Source organism: Globicephala melas, chromosome 6 (genome assembly GCF_963455315.2).
Source record: "Globicephala melas chromosome 6, mGloMel1.2, whole genome shotgun sequence".
Taxonomy (NCBI): Eukaryota; Metazoa; Chordata; class Mammalia; order Artiodactyla; family Delphinidae; genus Globicephala; species Globicephala melas.
Window position 1 is genome coordinate 68236763 of NC_083319.1, and position 16667 is coordinate 68253429.

Genomic DNA, 16667 nt, shown 5'->3' on the forward strand with positions numbered 1-16667 from the left:
GTCAGACGCCTTCACGGTCCAGTCATTCCCCAAGTGTGCCCGCCTCACAGCTCCTCGGTGTGTCTCTCCCCCTCAGTTCAGACCCTGACCATTTCTCATGTGGGTCATGTGACAACCCATCCCCCGGGCTTCCTGCATCATTCCCGCCACTCCTACTTCCATCCTCATAGTGTGGTCAAAATCAACTCTCTAAAACCAAAATCGCACCTTTCACTCCTCAGATTAAAAATCTTCCAGATAAAACCCAACTTTCCAGCATAGTATGCAAGCCTTCCTGGACCTGCCTCGGCCTCCCCAACCACAGCTGCCCCCTCTCTCTCCCACTCCCCACGCACATTCTACCTCAGCCGCCCTGGGCCACTGGGAAGGTCTCCCCTGTGCCTGCTCTCTCCACCTCCCTCCCCCAACCTGTTCACTGTGGAGCTAACTTCTGTTTTTCAGGTCCCACCACCTCTTTCTCTGTGCTCCCAAGAGCTCCTGCTGAGATTTATCTCCTGCCTCTATTCGATCTCACAGAAAACCCAGTAGAAAAGGCCAGTAAATGGAGGCAATGAACCTTTCACTTCTCAGCTCTCTGGCATCAGCACCCCCATTATTTCAGGCTATATGAAAACAATGGGATAGGAAAAGCAAGACACCCTTTACTGAAGAGTGTAGGAAGCGCTCTCTTCCCAAAGCATCCCACAGTTCTAAAAAGGCCAAGATGCGACTGCAACACCACCACGAAGCACCCTGCAGCACCAGGGCTCAGCTTGGGCACCCACCGCCTACCGGGGCAGTCTCAGCCTCCCACTGCCCAGGGCAAACTCTCTTGAGCAAACATTCCCCCCCCCCATCCTCCGAGAACTTCTGCTTTACACAATGGCCTGTTTTTGCCTGAAAGCCATTTATCCAACTGGACAAGAGGAAGGTAGGTTTTCCCTGATGGTGCTTGCTAAAACAACCTCACCAAGGGAAAGGGAAGGCTTCCGGACAGGAAGACATCAGGCCCAAACACCAATAAAACCTACTTCCTGGCCAAAATGTGGAGCAGCATTACTGAGCCATGCTTGACTAGCAGAGGTAACACGCTCCACTGTAACCTGTCTTGCATGAATTATACACATGGTTGTCGATAAACCCAAACCGGGGCCTGAAAATGCTTGCTGGGATGGGAGGAGGGAGTTAGGAAGCCGGAGAATTCGTCTCTCTAGGGCTCAAAGGGGGAAATAGGAGATGCTTCAGCTGAACTCCCTGTAATACCCTCTGGGTAGGTTTAAAAACACATCTCAGCAGCAGTTACCGGACCTGCAGCCTGGGCTGCCTTCTCGGGGGCCCCATGCTGGCAAACAGCAAGAGGAAGCCCAGTGACCCGAGGCGACTGGAAGCTGACTGTGTACGTCGGGGTTGATGGAGGGAATGGGCTAAACAAGAACCCAAGAATCAACTCCATGCTCCTACTCTCCTTAGTGTGCAAGTACCTCACGCTGGTGTCTGTTCAGTGCTAAACCAACTGCAGCAGGGAACCAGAAGCGTCAGGCCCTGGGCTTCAGAGAGAAATGGAAATGCCCAGAAAACCCTGGCTGAAAACCAGTTAACTGCCAAGTGGCTTTGGTCAGAAAGTCTCTGTTCTCAGGGAAGGGCTCCAAAGGGGTGGAGTGGGGTTGAAAGCAGCCTGAGACCACACAGCTCCATACAAACTTGTCTTCACTGACGCCTACCCAAGGGTTCAGCCCTCTTTGCTTCCAACAAAGGAGATACCAGGGGATACCAGGGGCAGGCACTGAGAAACAAAGCTGAATGCCCAAGCTGCCCCGTGGAGCCCCCCGAAGCCCAGAGCAGCCAGGAGCGCTCTCCTGTCATGGCCCTGTCGCACCCTGGAACCCCGCACACAGGGCACAACATTCTCTTCTGCTGTTACTTCTACTGAGGGAACCAACTTCCCCTCAGAGATACTGCAAGAACCTTCCTACAAGGCCTGCCAAGCTCTCTGGCAACTAAAATGTGCTTAATGCCCCCATTTCCTGCTGCTACAAGAAAAGAACAGATAAATGCCCACCACCAAACTCACCAATTCATGGACTTTCCTGAAGCTGGTTTTTCAAAAGCAAAATGTGACGCAGCAAAATCCTTACTGACCATGTTCAGGGAATGAAATTGTTAACTGAATCTCCTCCTCCGACAAAAAATTTAAGTTATTGTAATGAAAGTACATTTATGGGGTTGAATTTACGGAGGTAGTGATCTACCTCTGAAGAGAGGAAAGAAGTTTAAAGTCTAATTCATTTCTCTTCCACCCAAAATTATTTACTGTGGCTTAAGGGTGAATTTAATCAGAATTTATGTGTTTTCTCGTTATGTTTTTATGTTCAGAACATTCACTGAAACCTATCATTAACCACAACATAACTGCAGGTCCCCAACCTCACATAATCTTACAGCCTTTAAGCTCACGTAAAAGAAAAATATTTTATCCTTCCCAGAAATTGCCCAATTTTAGTAGCTTTTTTTTTGTTTAAGAACACTCCCTTCTCTTCCTGTGGTACATTTCCTAGTCTCTGTGCCCATTCTGACTATGAACCAAGAAAAAAATTGGTCAAAGATGTTAATAAGTTTCTTTTAGGTGCATAGCCATGAAAGTTATCTAGTATGGAAAGCCCCGAGTTAAACTCTGAGTTAAGTAAAGGTTAAAGAGAACTTGCTGGGAAGCCATAACAATTTGACTTCCCATCATTAGGCAAAATTAAAGAAAGGCATTTGAAAAGAGTCTGGCAAAAGGAAAGAAACTGTAACGTAACAGCTAACTAGGGTCATGAGCCTGGAAGAGGGAAAAGGATATTTTCATCATGATAAAGAGGATATGCAATACTTTACTTTTTTTTAATCTATTTTTAATGTTTATCTATGCAAACTTCAGAATTTGTGAGTATGCCCAGAGAGTTCATCATATTAAATGGAATCCATTTTAAGAAGAGCTCCTGCCTGGAAATTAACCCATGCACTTATGATCAATTAATCTACAACAAAGGAGGCCAGGATATACAATAAAGAAAAGACAGCCTCTTCAATAAGTGGTGCTGGGAAAACTGGACAGCTACATGTAAAAGAATGAAGTTAGAACACTCCCTAACACCATACACAAAGATAAACTCAAAATGGATTAAAGACCTAAATGTAAGGCCAGAAACCATAAAACTCTTAGAAGAAAACACAGGCAGAATACTCTTTGATATAAATCGTAGCAATATTTTTTTTGGATCTGTCTCATAAAGCAAAGGAAATAAAAACAAAAATAAACACATGGGACCTAATTAAACTTAAAAGCTTTTACACAGTAAAGGAAACCACCAACAAAACAAAAAGATAACCTATGAAATGGGAGAAAATATTTGCAAATGATATGAGCAGTAAGGAGGGTTAATATCCAACATATATAAACAGCTCATATAACATCAAAAAAAACCCAAAAAGCCTGATTAAAAAATGGGCAGGGGCTTCCCTGGTGGCGCAGTGGTTGAGAGTCCACCTGCCGATGCAGGGGACACGGGCTCGTGGCCCGGTCCGGGAAGATCCCACATGCCGCGGAGCGGCTGGGCCCTTGAGCCATGGCCACTGAGCCTGCACGTCCAGAGCCTGTGCTCCGCAACGGGAGAGGCCACAACAGTGAGAGGCCCGCATACCGTAAAAAAAAAAAATGGGCAGAAGATCTGAATAGACATTTTTCCAAAGAAGACATGCAGATGGCCAACAGGCACACAAAGAGATGCTCAAAACTGCTAATGACCAGGGAAATGCAAATCAAAACCACAGTGAAATATCACGTCACACCTATCAGAATGACTATCATCAAAAAGAACACAAGTAACAAATGTCAGAGAGGATGTGGAAAAAAGGGAACCCTTGTACACTGTTGGTGGGAATGTAAATTGATGCAGCCACTGTAGAAAACAGTATGCAGGTTTCTCAAAAAACTAAAAATAGAGCTACCATATGACCTAGCAATTCCACTCCTGGGTATATATTTGAAAGAAAGAAAGACACGAATTCGAAAAGATACATGCACATCAATGTTCATAGCAGCAGTATTTACAATTGCCAAGATATGGAAGCAACTTAAGTGTCCATTAACAGATGAATGGATAAAGAAGATGTGGTGTGTATGTGTGTGTGTGTGTGTGTGTGTATATATATATATACATATATATATATACACACACACACACACAGACACACACACAACGGAATACTACCCAGACATAAAAAAGAATAAAATTTTGTCATTTTCAACAACATGGATGGATTTGGAGGCTATTATTCTAAGTGAAATAAGACAGAGAAAGACAAATACTGTATGATATCACTTACATGTGGAAGTGGAATCTAAAAATTACAACAAACTAGTGAATACGACAGAAAAGAAGCAGACTCACAGATGTAGAGAACAAACCATCAGTTACCAGTGGGGAGAGGGAAAGAGAGAGGGGCAATATACCGGTAGGGGATTAAGAGGTATAAACTATCAATATTATGCATAAAAAGCTACAAGGATATATAGTAGAAACTCACACAACATTGTAAAACAACTATACTCGAATAAAAATTAATTTAAAAAAATTTTTAAGCTACAAGTATATATTGTACAGTCAATATTTTATAATGACTATAAATGGAGTATAATCTTTAAAAATTGTGAATCACTATATTGTACACCTGTAACCTATACAATATTGTACATCAAGTATACTCCAATTTTAAAAAAAAAAGAGTTCCTCCTCTTGGCCCAAAGCCAATCCCTTCACCCCTGCCCTAAATCTCCCCGACCTCTTTCTCAAGGACCCCTTCTGTGGAGCCCGTCAGTGGTTTCACCTTTTCCTCCTACTGGCTGCTTTCTGTCAGTTTTGGGGGGGTGGGTTTGTTTGTTTTTTGGCCACGCCATGCAGCTTGTGGGATCTTAGTTCCCCGACCAGGGAATGAACCCAGGCCCTTGGTAGTAAAAGTGCGGGAATTCCCTCTATCAGTATTTAAACATGCTGCAGTCTTTCCCACTTTTAAAGGAAAACAATAAACAACAACAACCCTCACTGGAGTTCACTCTCCTCCAGTTCTCTCCCCTCCACTTCTCTCTGCTAGAAAGGGCTGTCTACAGATACAGGCTTGCCTTCCTCACCCCCTACTCATGCGCCATCTATCAAATCTCATTCTATTCACTCCTTGCTTCAGCCAAGGCCTCAAAAGTACCACCTTATTTCCAAATCCAGTCACTGGTCCCCAGGTTTTTACCATTATGCACATCTTCATGGCGTCCATCCCCTCACTCATTTTTGTAATACTCTCTCCCTTGACTTCTGCGACACTCCTCCTTGTCATTTGTCCTCTTAATCTCTTCTATGGGGTTTTGCTCTTTGTCTTTCCATTAATTTCATTTCACTACTTCCACATGTAATTCTGAAACTCCCGGGGTACAGGAACCCTCTAAGGAAACCATTATGTCATTGCAGGCAGGTTGGGCAGGCCACTCCAGCACACTGAGAAAGATCCCTAGGCTGATTCACAGGGCTTGATTCGCGCCACTTATCCTGGTAAGGACACACTGAGCCCTCCCAATCTTCTCTGTGACAGACGGATTCCAAGAATACGCCTCCAGTATGGACATCCCTCAGTATCCAGTATCCGTGGAGGACTGCTTCCAGGACCCCCCATAGCTACCAAAATCTCTGGATACTCAAGTCCCTTACATAAAATGCTGTAGTATTTGCAGATACCCTGTGCACAACCTGTTGTATACTTTAAATCATCTCTAGATTACTTACAATACCCAGTGCAATGTAAATGTTATGTAAATGGCTGCTAGTGTATGGAAAATTCAACTTGAGCCTTGGGGAACTTTCCGGAATTTTCAAAAATATTTTCAATGCACAGATGTGGAACCCACAGATATGGAGGGATGACTGTACCTGTCTATTCCTCTACTCTCTCATCTCCTCAAACCCCACTAAAGCTGAGGATAAAATCTGTCATTGCTTTATATAAACTCTGGACAAAATATGAAAATGACTACCTGTGAGCACTAAAGAGCAACAAAGATAGGCAAATTCTGGAGCCGAACCAACAGGTGGGAGAAGAGAATGGTACTGGGTGAGTCTCTGTGTTAAGCTTCCTTTTTTTTTTTTTTTCAGTGCTTCCAGTCTGAAGGCAGGCTCCAGCCTGTGCCAGGCAAGGCAGCTAAAATGTGAATAGAAAACCTTCCATCCTTCTTGACTGAAGAACCAGAGGATGAAGTTTGAGACAACCACAGATGCTAGAAAGTGAGGAAGGAATCCTGAAAAGGAGAGACCAGAGACAGGAAGGTTCAAATTCTGTTTATAAACTGGGCTCAAATCTCTGGCTGACCTCACTTGCATGGGACAGACTTCAAACAATTGCGCGAAAGATAAAGAACTGAACTGAGATTAGAGTTGCACCCAAAACACCAAGTTTCCATTTTGAGTCCAATCAACTTACTATCTGCTTTAAAAAACACACTCTACAGAGGAATGTAAAAAAAATCCAGACTCTACATGCACCCCAATGTTCACTGCAGCACTATTTACAATAGCCAGGACATGGAAGCAACCTAAGTGTCCATCAACAGAGGAATGGATGAAGAAGATGTGGCACATATATACAATGGAATATTACTCAGCCATAAAAATGAAATAATGCCATCTGCAGCAACATGGACTTAGGAAATTGTTATAGTGAAGAAAGTCAGACAGAGAAAGATAAATATCATATGATATTGCTTAAATGTGGAATCTAAAAAAAAGTGGTACAAATGAACTTATTTATAAAACAGAAATAGAGTCACAGACATAGAAAACAATCTATGGTTACCAAGGGGGAACGGGGGGAGGGATACATTGGGAGATTGGGGTTGACATATACACACTACCATATATAAAACAGATAACTAATAAGGACCTACTTTATAGCACAGGGAACTCTATTCAATACTCTGTAATGCCCTCTACAGTAAAAGAATCTAAAAAAGAGTGGATATATGTATGTATAACTGATTCACTTTGCTGCACAGCAGAAACTAACACAACATTGTAAACCAACTATACTCCAATAAAAAAAATTTTTTTTAAATCCAGAGTCTCCACAACATAACAATAACAATGCACAGGGCAGGAGGGACTCTGAAGGGTGGGCAAGAGGCCTCTGCATTTGGCACCCTATGAGCAAGTGAAACTAGATGATGCACAAAGGAAAAGAAAAAAAAGGTTCTGCTGTTTGCCTTCTGCCACAAGAGCAGCATGTCCCCAAAAGGAGCTTCTCTTTGACTCTGGTACCCCAGAATAAGAAGACCTGTGGAACAGAGTAGCCAACATGTAGCAACTGCCATGCAAGACTTAACAACAAAAACACAATCTGGGGGGACCTTCAAGATGGCGGAGGACTAACACGTGGAGATCACCTTCCTCCCCACAAATACATCAAAAATACATCTACGTGTGAAACAACTCCTACAGACCACCTACTGAACGCTGGCAGAAGACCTCAGACCTCCCAAAAGGCAAAAAAGTCCCCACGTACCTGGATAGGGCAAAAGAAAAACGAATAAACAGACAAAAGAATAGGGACGGGACCTGCACCAGTGGGAGGGAGCTGTGAAGGAGGAAAGGTTTCCACACTCTAGGAAGGCCCTTCGCGGGCGGAGACTGCGGGTGGCGGAGGGGGGAAGCTTCGGAGCCGCGGAGGAGAGCACAGCAACAGGGGTGCGGAGGGCAAAGCGGAGAGATTCCCGCACAGAGGATCGGTGCCGACCGGCACTCACCAGCCCGAGAGGCTTGTCTGCTGACCCGCCGGGGTGGGCGGGGCTGGGAGCTGAGGCTTGGGCTTCGGTCGGAGCGCGGGGAGAGGACTGGGGTTGGCTGCATGAAGACATGTCTGAAGGGGGCTAGTGCACCACAGCTAGCCGGGAGGGAGTCCGGATAAAAGTCTGGACCTGCCTGTTTTGAAGTGCACAAGGAGAGGGGATTCCTTCCCCGTGTGCCCACAGAAGGCAGAGCACCGCCTAAGTGAGCTCCGGAGATGGTCGTGAGCCACGGCTGTCAGCTCAGACCCCAGAGATGGGCATGAAATGCTAACGCTGCTGCTGCTGTGCAGCCCGCCACTGCCAGGGTCCCGAGATCCAGGGACAACTTCCCCATGAGAACACACAGTGCACCTCAGGCTGCTGCAATGTCACGCCGGCCTCTGCTGCCGCAGTCTCACCCTGCATTCTGTACCCCTCCCTCCCCCCAGCCTGAGACAGCAAGAGAGCCCTAATCAGCTGCTGCTTTAACCCCCTCCTGTCTGGGAACAGATGCCTGAGGGCGACCGACACGCAGAGGCGGGGTTCAACCAAAGCTGAACCCCAGGGGCTGTGCAAACAAAGAAGAGAAAGGGACACCTCTCCCAGCAGCCTCAGGAGCAGCAGATTAAAGCTCCACAATCAACTTGATGTACCCTGCATCTGTGGAATAACTTAATAGACAACGAATTGTCCCAAAATTGAGGCGGTGGACTTTGGGAGCAACTGTAGACTTCGGGTTTGCTGTCTGCGACTGATTTGTTTCTGATTTTTTTATTTATCTTAGTTTAGTTTTTAGTGCTTGTTATCATTGGTGGATTTGTTTATTGGTTTGGTTGCTCTCTTCTTTCTATTTTTTTTCCTTTTATTTTTTAAATATTTTTTTAATTTCTTTTTTCTTCTTTTTTCTCTTCTTTTTCTTCTGAGCCATGCGGCTGACAGGGTCTTTGTTTTCCGGCCGGGTGTCAGGCCTGAGCCTCCAACGTGGGAGAGCAGAGTCCAGGACATTGGACCACCAGAGACCTCACGGCCCCACCTAACATCAATTGGCGAGAACTGTCCCAGAGATCTCCATCTCAACACTAAGACCCAGCTCCACCCAGCGGTCGGCAAGCTCCAGTGCTGGACTCCCCATGCCAAACAACTAGCAAGACAGGAACACAACCCCACCCATTAGCACAGAGGCTGCCTAAAATCATACTAAGTTCACAGACACCCCAAAACACACCACCGGATGTGGTCCTGCCCACCAGAAAGACAAGATCCAGCCCCACTCACCACAACACAGGTGCCAGTGCCCCCCAACAGGAAGCCTACACAATCCACTGAACCAACCTCACCCATGGGGGACAGTCACCAAAAACAACAGGAATTACGAACTGCAGCCTGAGAAAAGGAGACCCCAAACACAGTAAGTTAAACAAAATAAGAAGACAGAGAAATATGCAGCAGATGAAGGAGCAAGGTAAACACCTACCAGACCAAACAAATGAAGAGAAAATAGGCAGTGTACCTGAAAAAGAACTCAGAATAATGAGAGTAAAGATGTCCAAATCTTGGAAATGGAGAAACTACAAGAAATGTTTAACAAGGACCCAGAAGAACGAAAGAGCAGACAAACAATTATGCACAACACAATAAATGAAATTTAAAATTCTCTAGAAGGAATCAATAGCAGAATAACTGAGGCAGAAGAACGGATAAGTGACCTGGAAGATAAAACAGTGGAAATAACTGCCACAGAGCAGAATAAAGAGAAAAGAATGAAAAGAATTGAGGACAGTCTCAGAGACCTCTGGGACAACATCGAATGCACCAACATTCAAATCATAGGGGTCCCAGAAGAAGAGGAGAAAAAGAAAGGGTCTGAGAAAACATTTGAAGAGATTATACTTGAAAATTTGCCTAACATGGGAAAGGAAACAGTCAATCAAGTCCAGTAAGTGCAGAGAATCCCATACAGGATAAATCCAAGGAGAAATGTGCCAAGACATATATTAAAAAACTATCAAAAATTAAACAGAAAGAAAAAATACCAAAAGCAGCAAGGGAAAAGCAACAAATAACATACAAGGGAATCCCCATAAGGTTAACAGCTGATCGTTCAGCAGACACTCTGCAAGCCAGAAGGAGAGACAGGACATACTTAATGTGATGAAAGGGAAAAACCTACAACCAAGATTACTCTACCCAGCAAGGATCTCATTCAGATTTGATGGAGAAATTAAAACCTTTACAGATAAGCAAAAGTTAAGAGAATTCAGCATCACCAAACCAACTTTACAACAAATGCTAAAGGAACTTCTCTAGGCAGGAAAAACAGAGAAGGAAAAGACCTATAAAAACGAACGCAAAACAATTAAGAAAATGGTAACAGGAACATACATATCGATAATTACCTTAAATGTAAATGGATTAAATGCTCCAATGAAAACACACAGGCTCACTGAATAGATACAAAAACAAGACCCATATATATGCTGTCTACAAGAGACCCACTTCAGACCAAGGAACACATACAGACTGAAAATGAGGGGCTGGAAAAAGATATTCCATGCAAACAGAAATCAAAAGAAAGATGGAGTAGCAGTTCTCATATCAGACAAAATAGACTTTAAAATAAAGACTATTACAAGAGACAAAGAAGGACACTACATAATGATTGAGGGATCAATCTAAGAAGAAGATATAACAATTGTAAATATTTATGCACCCAACATAGGAGCACCTCAATACATAGGCAAATGCTAACAGCCATAAAAGGAGAAATCGACAGTAACACAATCATAGTAGGGGACTTTAACAACCCACTTTCACCAATGGACAAATCATCCAAAATGAAAATAAATAAGAAAACACAAGCTTTAAATGACACATTAGACAAGATGGACTTCATTGATATTTATAGGACATTCCATCTAAAACCAACAGAATACACTTTCTTCTCAAGTGCTCATGGAACATTCTCCAGGATAGATCATATCTTGGGTCACAAATAAAACCTCAGTAAATTTAAGAATATTGAAATCATATCAAGTACCTTTTCTGACCACAACACCATGAGATTAGATATCAGTCACAGGAAAAAACTGTAAAAAACACAAACACATGGAGGCTAAACCATATCCTACTAAATAACCAAGAGATCACTGAAGAAATCAAAGAGGAAATCAAAACATACCTAGAAACAAATGACAATGAAAACACAACGACCCAAAACCTGTGGGATGCAGCAAAAGCAGTTCTAAGAGGGAAGTTTACAGCAATACAATCCTACCTCAAACAAGAAAATCTCAAATAAACAAGAAAAATCTCAAATAAACAAACTAACCTTACACCTAAAGCAATTAGAGAAAGAAGCACACACAAAAAAAACCCAAAGTTAGCAGAAGGAAAGAAATCATAAAGATTAGATCAGAAACAGATGTTAAAGAAATGAAGGAAACGATAGCAAAGATCAATAAAACTAAAAGCTGGTTCTTTGAGAAGATAAACAAAATTGATAAACCATTAGCCAGACTCATGAGGAAAAAAAGGGAGAAGACTCAAATCAATAGAATTAGAAATGAAAAAGGAGAAGTAACAACGGACACTGCACAAATACAAAGGATCATGAGAGATAACTACAAGCAACTCTATGCCAATAAAATGGACAACCTGGAAGAAACGGACAAATTCGTAGAAAAGCAAAACCTTCCAAGACTGAACCAGGAAGAAACAGAAAATATAAACAGAGCAATCACAAGCACTGGAATTGAGACAGTGATTAAAAATCTTCCAACAAGCAAAAGCCCAGGACCAGATGACTTTACAGGGGAATTCTATCAAACATTTAGAGAAGAGCTAACACCCATCCTTCTCAAACTCTTCCAAAATAGAGCAGAGGGAGGAACACTCCCAAACTCATTCTACAAGGCCACCATCACCCTGATACCAAAACCAGACAAAAATGTCACAAAGAAAGAAAACTACAGGCCAATATCACTGATGAACATAGATGCAAAAATCCTCAACAAAATACTAGCAAACAGAATCCAACAGCACATTAAAAGGATCATACACCATGATCAAGTGGGGTTTATCCCAGGAATGCAAGGATTCTTCAATATACACAATCAATGTGATTCACCGTATTAACAAACTGAAGGATAAAAACCATATGATCATCTCAATAGATGCAGAAAAAGCTTTTGACAAAATTCAACACCATTTATGATAAAAAAAAAAACTCTCCAAAAAGTAAGAATAGAGGGAACCTACCTCAACAAAATAAAGGCCATATATGACAAACCCACAGCTAACATCGTTCTCAGTAGTGAAAAACTGAAATCATTTCCTCTGAGATCAGGAACAAGACAAGGTTGCCCACTCTCACCACTACTATTCAACATAGTTTTGGAAGTTTTAGCCACAGCAATCAGAGAATAAAAAGAAATAAAAGAAATCCAAATTGGAAAAGAAGAAGTAAAACTGTCACTGTTTGCAGATGACATGATACTATACCTAGAGAATCCTAAAGATGCTACCAGAAAACTACTAGAGCTAATCAAGGAATCTGGTAAAGTAGCAGGATACAAAATTAATGCACAGAAATCTCTTCCATTCCTACACACTAATGACGAAAAATCTTAATGTGAAATTAAGGAAACACTCCCATTTACCACTGCAACAAAAAGAATAAAATACCTAGGAATAAACCTACCTAAGGAGACGAAAGACCTGTATGCAGAAAACTATAAGACCCTGATGAAAGAAATTAAAGACAATACAAACAGATGGAGAGATATACCATGTTCTTGGATTGGAAGAATCAACATTGTGAAATTGACTCTACTACTCAAAGTAATTGTCAGATTCAATGTAATCCCTATCAAACTACAAATGGCATTTTTCACAGAACTAGAACAAAAAATTTCACAATTTTTATGGAAACACAAAAGACCCTGAATAGCCAAAGCAACCTTGAGAAAGAGAAACGGAGCTAGAGGAATCAGGCTCCCTGGCTTCAGACTATACTACAAAGTTACAGTCATCAGAACAGTATGGTACTGGCACAAAAAACAGAAATATAGACCAATGGAACAGGATAGAAAGCCCAGAGATAAACCCATGCACATATGGTCACCTTATCTTTGATAAAGGAGGCAGGAATATACAACGGAGAAAAGACAGTCTCTTCAATACGTGATGCTGGGAAAACTGGACAGCTACATGTAAAAGAATGAAATTAGAACAATTCCTAACACCATACACAAAAATAAACTCACAATGGAATAAAGACATAAATGTAAGGCCAGACACTGTCAAACTCTTAGAGGAAAACATAGGCAGAACACTCTGTGACATAAATCACAGCAAGATCCTTTTTGACCCATCTCCTACAGAAATGGAAATAGAAGCAAAAATAAACAAATGGAATCTAATGAAACTTCAAAGCTTTTGCACAGGAAAGGAAACCATAAACAAGATGAAAAGACAACCCTCAGAATGGGAGAAATGTTTGCAAATGAAGCAACTGACAAAGGATTAATCTCCAAAATACACAAGCAGCTCATGCAGCTCAATAACAAAAAAACAAACAACCCAATCCAAAAATGGGCAGAAGACCTAGATAGACATTTCTCCGAAGAAGATATAGAGATTGCCAACAAACACATGAAAGGATGCTCAACATCACTAATCATTAGAGAAATGCAAACCAAAAGCACAATGATGTATCACCTCATACCGGTCAGAATGGCCATCATCAAGAACTCTACAAACAACAAATGCTGGAGAGGGTGTGGAGAAAAGGGAACCCTCTTGCACTGTTGGTGGGAATATAAATTGATACAGCCAGTATGGAGAACTGTATGGAGGTTCCTTAAAAAACTACCATATGACCCAGCAATCCCACTACTGGGCATATATCCAGAAAAAATCATAATTCAGAAAGAGACACATACCACAATGTTTATCGCAGCACTATTTACAGTAGCCAGGACATGGAAGCAACCTAAGTGTCCATTAATAGATGAATGGATAAAGAAGAGGTGACACAAATATACAATGGAATATTAGTCAGCCATAAAAAGAAATGAAACTGAGTTATTTGTAGTGAGGTGGATGGACCTAGAGTCAGTCATACAGAGTGAAGTAAGTCAGAAAGAGAAAAACAAACAACATATGCTAACATACATATCTATCTAACATACATACATATCTAAAAAACATACATACATATCTAAAAAAAAACATGGTTCTAATGAACCGAGGGGCAGGAAAGGAATAAAGACGCAGATGTAGAGAATGGACTTAAGGACATGGGGAGGGGGAAGGGTAAGCTGGGACAAAGTGAAAGAGTGGCATGGACATATATGTACTACTAAATGTCAAATAGATAGCTAGTGTGAAGCAGCTGCATAGCACAGGGATATCAGCTCGGTGCTTTGTGACCACCTAGAGGGGTGGGATAATGAGGGAGGGAGGGAGGCACAAGAGGGAGGGGATATGGGGATATACGTATACATACAGCTGATTCACTCTGTTATACAGCAGCAACTAACACAACATTGTAAAGCAATTATACTCCAATAAAGATGTTAAAAAAATAAAAAAACACAATCCAAAAAAAAGAGCAACGTACAGGATCAATCCAAATTTCTTGACATACACAGAGAAAATGTGACGCATTCTCAAGGGAGAAAAAAGATAATCATGAAGACCAGCCCCAAGCTGACCCAGATGTTGCAACTAGCAGGCAAGGATTAGACAGCTGCTATTTTCACTATGCTTTGTTGCAAAATGGAAAATAAGGTCACAATGAATTAAAAGGCAGGGAATCACAGAAGAGAAAGAGAAACTGCATATGAAAAGAACCACATGTAAATTCTAAAACTGAAAAACACAACATCTAAAATAAAACACTCACTGGATGGGCTTAATAGCAGAATGGAAATAGAGGAAGAAAGAAAGGCTCGGTGAACCTGAAAATGTTTGAATAGAAGCTCTCCAACATGAAGGATAGAGAGAGAAAAAGACTGGGGGAAAGAAATGAACAGAGCCTTGGGTACAGAAAAAATACTTAAAGAAAGAACGGCCAAAATGTCCCCCAAATTAATCAAAGATGCACATCAAAGGCTCTTAAACTACCCAGGCAAGTCTAGTGCCGAGACCTTTTACTGCATGTCTTAATTCTCAGGTCCAATCTATAGAGGTGAGGAAGTATACCTGCACTGGGATAGCTGTGAGTAGAGAAATATGTATTTGAACAGGAAATGTGTAATATTCAATAGGTAGGAAAAGACTCCAGCCTACTACCATCTTGCTTCTTTCCTGGCTTTTCTAAAAGCCCTTTCACTTTTAGCTCTTCCCCCTTACACTCCGATTTACCAAGGAGTCTTGTCAATACATGAAGGAATCTGTGCCACCAACTTCCTGCCCTCTTCCCTGCAGCCAAACCCATCAGGGGTGAACCCGATTCCATCCTCCCCCTCTGCACCTCCATTTCACCCTACCCTCGGCCCCTCTCCCTTTAAGAATAAAGGTCCAACACCATCTTGAAGACTCACCTCTTTTTTCTGAGGCTGTCACTTTGCCCATCTTTAGGGATCTCACTTAGCTAACAAAATAATGTCCCCAAATGGGGCCCAACTGTTTTACATGGTGACGTGCCTAAGGGGAAATGAGGTTTGAAGTACAAACCTCTTATTCATAAACTGATCTCAGGTCTACCCGAACTAAAGGCAGATCCTCTGTGAGAGAATTACTCAGGGCGGCAAGAAACAGTTCAACGTTAAGAAGGGCTGAAAAGCACAAGCATTCACCTCATGGTACCTGCTGTAAATGCCCAAGATTTACAGTCAGTAAGAGCTGTGTGCAGCTGTAATCATGCCTCATGCTGGGACGATAACCTTTCCGGAAACCAGGTGTTTTTTGTGTCTGAGCTTAATCGCCAAACCTAGCCAAGCCACGGGCCACATGACTTTTTCATGCAGCAGGTGGCAGTCCCAATCTCAGAAACTAAGCCAGGTCAGCCTTTAGAGAGCTAAGTGGGTCGGACATTCTAATAATCAGAGTTCTAAGGGCAGAAGGATGACGATCCACACAGACACAGAGGTGTGCAGACACAGGGCTGGCCCACCCTTTCCCCAGCATCCTCTGGCAGAGAACCTAGATGACAACAACTCTACATTGCCCAATGGGGAACACTTTTACTGTATGTATTCAGATACGGGCCAGAGTCTCTGCTGAGTTTATAAAGTTCAGAAAAGATGGTTAGTACAATCTCGATTTTTGTTAATTTATGTCAATAAAAGCCCACCAAAGCTCAAAAAAAAAAAAGAAGGCATCCTGACAGGGGCATAGGTTTTTTTTTTTTCAGTCTATGAAAATGTGCCCAGCAGGGTAGGCACAGGGCTGAGAAATGATGAGATTGAGGGACGGGGGAGAGAAGAGATGCCTTCTGCTCATCCGTCCCTTAGTCCTCTTTCTGGGGAAGGAAATAAAGGAGAGGAGAGAAGCACTTCTGTTCTTTTTTCTTCCCATGGGTAACCATGATCCTGCCACTTTTCTTTCTAAGGCTCTTACAATCATTAATAAGTTGTTTTGGAAATTCTTTCAGTATCTTCATTCTTCCACTTCGGCCGTATCTTAACATGAATGATTTTGTTATTCTGGCCTTGGCAGGGACAGAGAGACTTTCTGGGTGAAATGTTTATTGTTGTAAGTGACACAAGGCAAGGATAATTTAGGACAGGTCAAAGGGCAAGTTTTTGTTTTGCAAAGCACCATCGGGAAGAGGGAGGGCATGTGGGGCACCACTGGAGGCCTCAGAGCTAGGGGATGGGACAGGACGCCTGCTCCAGAGAAA

General features: G+C 42.4%; 1 protein-coding gene across 1 annotated transcript in view; it reads right to left on the reverse strand.

The window, feature by feature from the left end:
* SAXO1 (stabilizer of axonemal microtubules 1) overlaps positions 1 to 16667 on the reverse strand; it is a 92279-nt gene that overhangs the window by 12294 nt on the left and 63318 nt on the right. The window lies entirely within an intron of this gene.